Here is a 9,951-nt window from a genome sequence, read left to right on the forward strand (position 1 = left end):
TGTGTGTATGTGTGTGTGTGTGTGTTTAAGTGCACATATATATGGAGGCCAGGGGACAACCTCAGATCCACTTCTCAGGAGCTGTCTACTTTTGAGACAGGGTCTCTTGTTCTGACCCGGAACTCATCACTTAGGATGGGCTGACTGGTCAGGAAACCAAAGGGATCTCCCTGTTTCTACTTCCTCAGCACTGCTGTTTCAAGACCCCCACACTACACCCAGCTGCCGCCCCCCCACACCCCAGACCTCATTCCGAGCCTCAGGCCTGCAGAGTAAGCAGCTTACTGATGGAGCCACCTCCCCAGCCCAGGGCTGGAGTCATCAAAACTGGCAAGGGAAGTTTTATCTAAAGAGTTTCTTTCCCTTAGTAAGAAGTGTCCACCTGTGAGTCAGGGTATGTGCATGGCTGGCGTGAGTTCTGTTGGCAATCTGCATACTGACGCAACAGCCTGTTCTTTTGTGGTATTCTGTAGCAAACAGCAATAATGAAGGAATGCCTTCAATTAATAACTGGGGGACAAGTTCCTATTAGGTGCATAACAGGCTGAGCAGGGGTGAAAATGTCAGTGGTCTCCAGGAACGGAGTCTAGAAAACACTGGATCCGTGATTGCATAACACGAACCCTGGCCTTGCAGAACTTAAACGATTCCCCCAGCAGTCCTATTTTGAACTGTTCTCACTGCCTGCTGTAGACAGTTGGCTTTTAATCCATTTTAAAGAGACACTTTCTGTTCCTTGGATAAAGGGAAGTATATAAATTTCAAGTGCTGTATTACCATACATGCATGGTTCTGCATGCTTGGGCACAAGCACGTTGTTCTTGTCATAAATTCTGACTCAGAATGGGAGCTGGGGATTTACCATCTCACTCTTTAGAGTTGCAAGATCGACTAAACTGATTACAAGAAGAAATATGTAAGCTATGAAACTGTTCACACCAGCGATGCGGTTCAGTAGCTTATAAAAGTGGCAGACAACAGCAAGCCAAAAGAAAGACATTTCAGGAAAGATGGAGTTCCTAAAACGCAGACTTTCAGGGCTGGAAGATGGCTCAGTGGGTAGAGGGCTTACCAGGCAAAAATCAGGACCTGGGTTCAAGTCCTCAGACTCACAGGAAAGCCAGGGAATGTGGATCTATAACCCCGGTGCTCCTAGGGCAAAATAAGAGGAGAGACAGAAGAATTATCTCTTGGGGTCACTCCCCTTTCCCAAACCCTGGAAGCCAATGGGCCAGATAGGCTGGTATATGCAACATAATGGCAAGCAACAGGTTCTGCCTCAAGCAAGATAGAAAGCAGGAACTGGTACACGCTCTGACTTCTACATGTACATCATGGTGCCTAGAGTCAAGTGCACGGAGGACAGGATATCCATAGGGTCAGATAGCCATGATTTTGTGTTTGCTTGTTTGCTTGCTTGCTTGCTTGCTTGCTTGCTTGCTTGCTTGCTTGCTTGCTTGCTTGCTTGTTTTAACACTCACCAAAGTTTCTAGGACCTCTTGCAGAGGGGTGGCACCTCAGAAAGTAAGGAGTGGCTAGGTTAGGGAGTTAAATTTTCCGAAATCCTCTTAAATCTTCAGTTACGTATTTGCGTGGTGGTAGCATGGAGGTGTCCATGGGGAAATATGTTGCTGTGCTGTTTTAACCAGTCAAGAGGGCTCTAGAATACCATAAAACCCCAGTTAGTCTTTCTCCAGTACAAAGGAAGGGCAATGCAGCCGTGAAGCTGGAAGTCGGTACAGGTAGATCACAAAAGCATGAACTTCAGCCTCGTGATTTACCAACTCTCAGGCCTGGAATAAATTTTCTAACCCTAAATCTGCTTCCTCACATAAAAAAACAGAAATTAAAATTTTTCCCTCCTGAAGTTGAGATGAAGATTCGTAGGACAACACATGTAAGCCTCTCGTGACTGATAAATACACATGTAATGAACACATCTGCGCAATGCTTAGAGAGTTACCATTTTTATATTAACCCTCTTTTCATAGGCCTGACTTTTATCACTTCGAGGGCAAAGAACACTGAGTGATTAGCTGTGGGTTTTTATATTAAAAATATTTTTAGATATATTTTGGGTGATTTGATGGAGGAACTTCCAAAAGCACTCTGTTCCGTTGGATCTACTCCTCTCCCTTGGAGAGCATACCTTCATGACTTAAATGCCCTGTTTGCTGACAGCGCTCACGTGTGACTCTGCAGCCCTGTCTTCTTCCTCTCCTTCCCAAGTTGATAAAGACCTGAGGTCATCATTATAAAGGTTAATGAATATCTCTATCTTAACTCTCTGAAGAAGACTCTTCATTCCCCGCAAGCCTACCTCAGTCACAGTTCACATAACAGTTGGTAAGACAGTCCTTGATTCTATGCACTCAGACCCAAAACCTTGGAAGGTGACTGCAACCAATTCTACTTTGTATCCATATCTCATTCATCAAGAAGTCCCATTGGAGTCTATTTTCAAAGTATATCCAGAAACTGTAGGACCATTTCCCACCACTGCCACATCGCCTCCCCACCCAAAGTTATCATCATTTGCCTCATCTAATGGAGTTCTTTTAAAAAATAAAAGTATTTTGAAATAATTTTAACCATGTGTTCTAAACTTTTTAAGTCCTATCATCTTCCAGAATCCAATATGCACTTTTCAAAATACATATATAAAAGCAGATGATCAGTCTTTAAATCATGAAATCAGCCTCGACACACCACCATCCTATTCAAATTTCACTAATCCCCAAAATGTGTCTGTTTTGCCTGTGGCTCAGGATTTTCTGAGGAGCACATGTAACATTGCATCTCTTCTAAAATCTGAAACAGCTCCTCAGGCTTGTCCTATCTTTCACGTACTGGACAGTCCCTAGGGTGTACACACTTTGTGGAGTGACCAACCCTTTGCTTAGCATTCCGGGTATCTTCTCCTAAGCAGACACAGGAAACATATCTGTGGCAAATGTTCCTTGGAGTCAATGCCAGTGTCTTCCAGGATAGTTCAGCAGGAGATGTACAATCTTGGCCACCTGGTCACAAGCTCAGCCAGGTTTCACACTGAAATTCAGGCCTCCCAAGAATGTGTCAAAGAAAACATCCTATTCCTCATGAAATATAACCCATCACCCTAACTTCCATTAACAGTTTTAGCCAAAATTAGTCATGCCTGCAGAGACTGCCAAATGGCTATTGAATTCTCTATTTTCATCAACCCATCTACATTTACTAAGATTCTCTACAATATACAAATCAATCCTGGGAACTGGAGAAATGTCTCAGTGGTCAAGAGCACTGGGGTCTCTTCCAGAAGATCCAGGTTTGACTCCTAGTACCCACATGGTGGCTCACATCTGTACCTACAGTTCCAGAGGATTCCATGCCCTCTTCTGACCTCCACGGGCATTAGTCACACATATGGTGCACAGACACACACACAAGTAAAACACTTGATACATATAAAATAACAAAGCAAGATTTTAATTTTTTAAGAGAAATCATTCCCTTTCAGGTGTTCAACTGCACTGGTAGGGCCTTACAGATTCTCACTTGGCTCAGTGAATTACAACAGTAACATATTAAAGCAAAAGTCGGCCCTGGTGTGGTCAGTGAGAGGCCCCACGTCCTTTCAAAATGTTCCCAGCATTCACTGTGTATTTCCTTATTTTCCAGGATGGGGTTCCAGGCTCACCAGGCTCACTGTCCAAGCTTCTAATCTGGAATTAGTCCTTAGGTATTTTTTTCAACAAGTTCTTGTTTCTTTCAGTGAGGATAGTACTAGGAAAGCACTGTCTGAACATGAAGAGGATATCACTACTTCTAAGCCTCTCGCTAGACAGAACGAAGATAAATATTGCATATATATATATAGTATGTAGATACATATATTCATACATTTGCAATTAGAAAAGGTGATAGATAATAGATAATAGACAGGTGTTATGATTTCATACTCTTTTTTCTTTTTTATTGTTTTTATTGTGCTATACATTTTTCTCTGCTTCCCTCCTTTCCTTTTTCTCTCTCCTTCTACCCTCTCCCATGAACCCACGCTCTCCTTGGTTTTTTTTTCTTCTTCTTCCTATTTAGATCCATGCATATCTCTCTTAGGGGCTCTCATTGTTGTCTAGGTTCTCTGGGATTGTGAATTGTGGGCTAAGTTTTCTTTGTTTTATGTCTAAAAGCCACTTATGAGTGAGTACATATATTTGCCTTTCTGGGTCTGAGTTACCTCACTCAATATGGTTTTTTCTAGATCCATCCATTTGCCTGCAAACTTCAAGATGTCATTATTTTTTACCGATGAGTAGTGCTCCATTGTGTAAATGTACCACATTCTCCTTATCCATTCTTTGGTTGAGGGGCATCTAGGTTGTTTCCAGGTTCTGGCTGTTTTAAATAATTTTGCTATGGGCATAGTTGAGCACATATCCTTGTGGTACAAGTAAGTTTCCTTTAGGTATATACCCAAAGGTGATTTTGTTGGGTCTTGAGATAGGTTGTTTCACAATTTTCTGAGAAATCACCATACTGATTTCCAAAGCAGCTGTACCAGTTTGCACTCTCACCAGCAATGCAGAAGTGTTCCCTTTACGCCTCACATCCTTTCCAGCATAAGCTGTCATCAGTGTTTTTGATCTTGGCCATTCTGACAGCTGTGAGGTGGAATCTCAGAGTTGCTTTAGTCTCTGATGACTAAAGATGTTGAGCATTGCCTTAGGTGTCTTTCAGCCATTTGAGATTCCTCTTTTGAGAGTTCTCTGTTTAGGTCTGTACCCCATTTTTTATTGGATTATTTGTTCTTTTAATGTCAAATTTCTTGAGTTCTTTATATATTTTGAAGACCAATCCTCTGTCTGATGTGGTGTTGGTGAAGATATTTTCCCATTCTGTAGGCTACCAATTTGTCTTGTTGACCGTGTCCTTTGCTTTCCAGAAACTTCTCAGTTTCAGGAGGTTCCATTTATCAATTGTTTCTCTCAGTGTCTGTGCTTCTAGGGTTATATTTGTATTTAGGAAATGGTCTCCTGTGCCAATGCGTTCAAGTGTAGTTCCCACTTTCTCTTCTATGAGTTCAGTGTGGTTGGTTTTATGTTGAGGTCTTTGATTCATTTGGACTTGAATTTTATGCATGGGGATAAATATGGATCTATTTGCATTCTTCTACATGTTGATATCCAGTTATACCAGCACCATTTGTTGAATATGCTTTCATTTTTTTCATTTTATATTTTTAGCTTCTTTGTCAAAAATCAGGTGCTTGTAGGTTTTTTATTTTTCTATCCAAAGTTGAGTATTGTTCTTTCGAGGTCTGTGAAGAATTTCCCTGGGATTTGAATGGGCACTGTATTGAATCTGTAGATTGCTTTGGTAAGATTGCTATTTGTACTATGTTTATTCTACCTATCCAAGAGCATGGGAGAGCTTTCCATTTTCTGGTTTCTTCTTCAGTTTATTTCTTCAGAGACTTAAAATTCTTGCCATATAGATCTTTCACTTGTTTGGTTAGAGTTACCCCAATATATTTTATATTATGTGTGGCTTTTTTGAAGGATTATGTTTCTCTGATTTCTTTCTCAGTCCATTTATCATCTGTAAAAGGAGGATTACTGACTTTTTTGAGTTAATCTTGTGTTCTGTTACATTACTGAAGGTGTCTATGAGTTGTAGGAGTTCCTTGGTAGAAATTTGGGGCCACTTATGTATACTATTATATCATCAGCGGATAGTGAGTTTGACTTCTTTTTTTCCAATTTGTATCCCTTTGATTTCCTTTTGTTGTCTTATTGCTCTAGCTAAAACTTAAATTACTATATTGAATAGATATGGAGAGAGTGGACAGCCTTGTCTTGTTCCTGATTTCAGTGGGATTGCTTTGGGTTTCTCTCCATTTAGTTTGATATTGACTGTTGGCTTGCTGTATATTGCTTTTATTATGTTTATGTATGTCCCTTGTATTCCTGCTGTCTCCAAGACTTTTATCATGAATGGGTTGTGGGGGTCGCCGTTCCACGCCACCCACCTCCCACGAGTTCTACATTTCCTAGGGGTTAAAACACAAGACGCACACACAGATACAGAGTTCGAGTCATCCTCAAGAAGAGAATGCCCAATTTATTCAACTTAATCCAGGGTTAAATACTTTTGGCCCCAGTAAAGAAAAACTCCCACCCAGGGGGGGGCTGGGGAAATTGGCGCCTGTGAGAGCTTCTCCACAGGCAGGTGGTTGAGGGTGCAAGGCAGTGCCAGACAGGGTAGATAGGCCTTGATGCCTGAGCTTCTTTCAGGCAGGTTGAGAAATTACCATTTTAAAGTGAAATAGACCCCTCAGGCTATTGTACCAGGCTGTAGCGGAAGCAAGCATGGAACTTAGCAGGAAGCTTAGCTGGTTAGTGTAAACATTACTTGCATCCTGTGTTTTGGCCTCAAGGAACAGGGAGGACAGGGCCTCACAATGGGTGTTGAATTTTGTCGAAGGCTTCTTCAGCATCTAAAGAAATAGTCATGTGGGGTTATTTTTCAATTTGTTTATATGGTGGATATATTGACAGATTTTCATATGTTGAACCATCCTTGCTTCTCTGGGATGAAGCCTACTTGATCATGGTAGATGATTTTTCTGATGTGCTCTTGGATTCGGTTTGCCAGTATTTTACTGAGTATTTTTGCACCAATGTTCATGAGTAAAACTGGTCTGTAATTCTCTTTCTTAGTAGTGCCTTTGTGTGATTTGGGTATCAGGGTAATTGTAGTCTCATAAAAAGAGCTTGGCAATGTTCCTTCTGTTTCTATTGTATGGAACAATTTGAGCATTGATATTAGTTCTTTGAAAATCTTGTAGAATTCTGCACTGAAACCATCTGGTCCTGGGCTTTTTTTTGGTTGGGAGATTTCTGATGATTGTTTCTATTTCCTTAATAGGGACCTATTTAATTTGTTTATCTGGTCTCAATTTTATTTGGTAAGTGATATTTATCCAGAAAATTGTTCATTTCCTTTAAGTTTTCCAGTTTTATGGAGTACAGTTTTTTGGAGTATAACCTGATGATTCTCTAGATTTCCTCTGTATGTGTTGTTATGTCCCCCTTTTCATTTCTGATTTTGTTAATTTGAATATTCTCTCTCTACCTTTTGGTTAGTTTGGATAAAGGTTTGTCTTTTTTTCTTGATTTTCTCAAATAATCAACTCTGTCTCATTGATTCTTTGTATTGTTTTCTTTGTTTCTATTTTGTTGATTGCAGCTCTCAATTTGATTATTTCCTGCCATCTAGTTCTCTTGGATGAATTTGCTTCTTTTTGTTCTAGAGTTTACAGGTGTTCTGTTAACTCACTAGTGTGGGATTTTTCCAGCTTTTTTATGTAGGCATTTAGGGGTATGAATTTTCCTCTTAACACTGCTTTCATTATGTTTCATAAGTTTGGGTATGTTGTGTGGTCATTTTCATTAAATTTTAGGAAGTCTTTAATTTCTCTATTTCTTCCTTGCCCCATTGGTGATTCAGGTGAGCATTGTTTAATTTCCATGTGTTTGTGGGCTTTCTGAAATTAGTGGTGCTGTTGAATTCTAATTTTAAGCCATAGTGGTCTAATAAAATACACGGGGTTATTTCAAATTTTTTTGTATTTGTTGAGGTTTGCTTGTTACCGAGTATATGGTCAATTTTTGAGAAGGTTTCATGAGGTGCTGAGAATAAGGTATATTCTTTTATGTTTGGATGGAATGTTTTATAGATGTCTGTTAAGTCCATTTGAGTCATAACATCTGTTAGTTCCTTATTTCTCTATCAAGCTTCTATCTGGTATACCTGTCCAGTGGTAAGAGTTGGGTGTTTAAGTCTCCCACTACTAGTGTGTGGGGTTTATTGTGTTGTTTAAGTTTTAGTAATGTTTCTTTTATATGTGTATTGTATATGTATATTGTGTATGTATGTATTTATATGTGTATTGTGTATGTATATTCTTGTATTTGAGGCATGGATGTTCAGAGATTTCCCCTAGATGGATTTTTCCAGTGACAAATATAAAATGTCCTTCTTTGTCACTTTTGATCGATCTTAGTTTGAAGCCTATTTTGCTAGATATTAGAATAGCTATATTAGGTTATTTCTTAGGTCCATTTATTTGGAAAAATTTTTCCCAACCCTTTGCTCTGATGTGATATCTGTCTTTGAGGTTGAGGTGTGTTTCTTGCATGCACAGAAGGATGGATTCCATTTTCATATCCAATCTATTAGCCTGTGTCTTTTTATAGGAGAGTTGAGTTTATTTATATTAAGGGTTACTAATGACCAGTGATTACTAGTTCCTGTTTAGTTTTTGTTGGTGGTGATGTTATTGTGTGTGCTTTCCCCTTCTTTGGGATTTGCTGCTGTGAGGTCATCTATTGTCTGTGTTTTTGTGGGTATAGTTGACTGCCTTGGATTGAAGTATTCCTTCTAGTAATTTATGTAGGGCTGGATTTGTGGCTAGGTATTATTTAATCTGGTTCTGTCATGGAATATCTTGTTTTCTCCATCTATGATGATTGAAAGTTTTGCTGGGTATAGTAGTCTGGGCTGACATCCATGGTCTCTTAATGTCTGCATAACGCTTGACCAGGACCTTCTGGCTTTCATTTCTGATAGGTCTACCTTTATATGTTACTTGGCCTTTTTCCTTTGAACTTATTAGTATTCTTTCTTTATTCTGTATGTTTAGTGTTTTGATTATTATGTGGCAAGGGGACTTTTTTTTTTTGGTCCAGTCTATTTGGTGTTCTGTAAGCCTCTTGTATTTTCATAGGCATATCCTTTAGGTTAGGAAAATTTTCTTCTATTTTGTTGAGTATATTTTCTGTGCCTTTGAGTTGGACTTCTCCTTCAGCTATTCCTATTATTCTTAGGTTTGGTCTTTTCATGGTGTTCTAGATTTCCTGGATATTTTGTGTTAAACTTTTGTTAGATTTCACATTTTCTTTGACTAATGAATCTATTTCCTCTATCATATATTCAACACCCGAGATTCTCTCTTCTATCTGTATTCTGTATTCCAAACTGTATTCTGCAGTTTATGCTTGCATTTGTGACTCTTGATCATTTACCCACATTTTCCATTTCCAGAATTCTCTCAGTTTGTGTTTCTTTATTGTCTCTATTTGGATTTTCAAGTCTTGATTCATTTATTTCACCTCTTTGGCTGCTTTTTCTTGGTTTTCTTTAAAGATTTTATTGATTTCTTCCAAGTTTTTGTTTGTCTTTTCCTCTACTTCTTTTAGGGAACTTTTCATTTCTTCCTTAAGGGCCTCAAACATTTTCCTAAAGTTATTTTTAAGGTCGTTTTCTTCTGCTTCATCTGTGTTAGGTGTTTAAGTCTTGCTGTTGTAGAACCACTATTTTTGGGTGATGCCATGTTGTTTTCTTTGTGTTGTTGAGTGTGTTCTTACCTTGTTATCTACCCATCTCTTCCTCCAGTTGGTATAGTGGAGGCTGTTTCTCTGGTGATCACTCCTCCCAATGCCAGTGGGTCCAAAGCTCAGATGGTCACTCCTCGAGGTGGAATCAGGGCCACCAATCTGATCGCTCTGCACCCCTGGAGGTTACTTGGGCCTTCCTTCCTACCTGCTCGGGGAGTTTGCTCAGGTCTTGCTTGCCTACTCCTGGAGCTTGATGAGGTGACTTCATACACTTACCTTCTCTGGCATCACCTCCCCTTCTGTGTTTATAAACTCCATGTCCAGCAATGAGAAGTTTGGCTTCTGTTATCCTCATTGCTTGTACTTACACGTGCAATCAACTTATTAATTTTCTCAACAGAAGCAACTTTTTCCATGCTGGCTGTCTCTGTTGAAGAATTCTCTGCTTCTGCCCAACCAGCCTGTACTTTCCACCCCAGCCCATGGCTCTACAAGGACCTCCAAATCACCTTCCCATGAGTTTTTAGCTACTATGTTGTTATTTTCACAGAGGAAGGAGTGGGAAGAAAAC

The sequence above is a fragment of the Myodes glareolus genome, chromosome 20 (assembly GCF_982192425.1).
Source record: "Myodes glareolus chromosome 20, mMyoGla1.1, whole genome shotgun sequence".
Lineage (NCBI taxonomy): Eukaryota > Metazoa > Chordata > Mammalia > Rodentia > Cricetidae > Myodes > Myodes glareolus.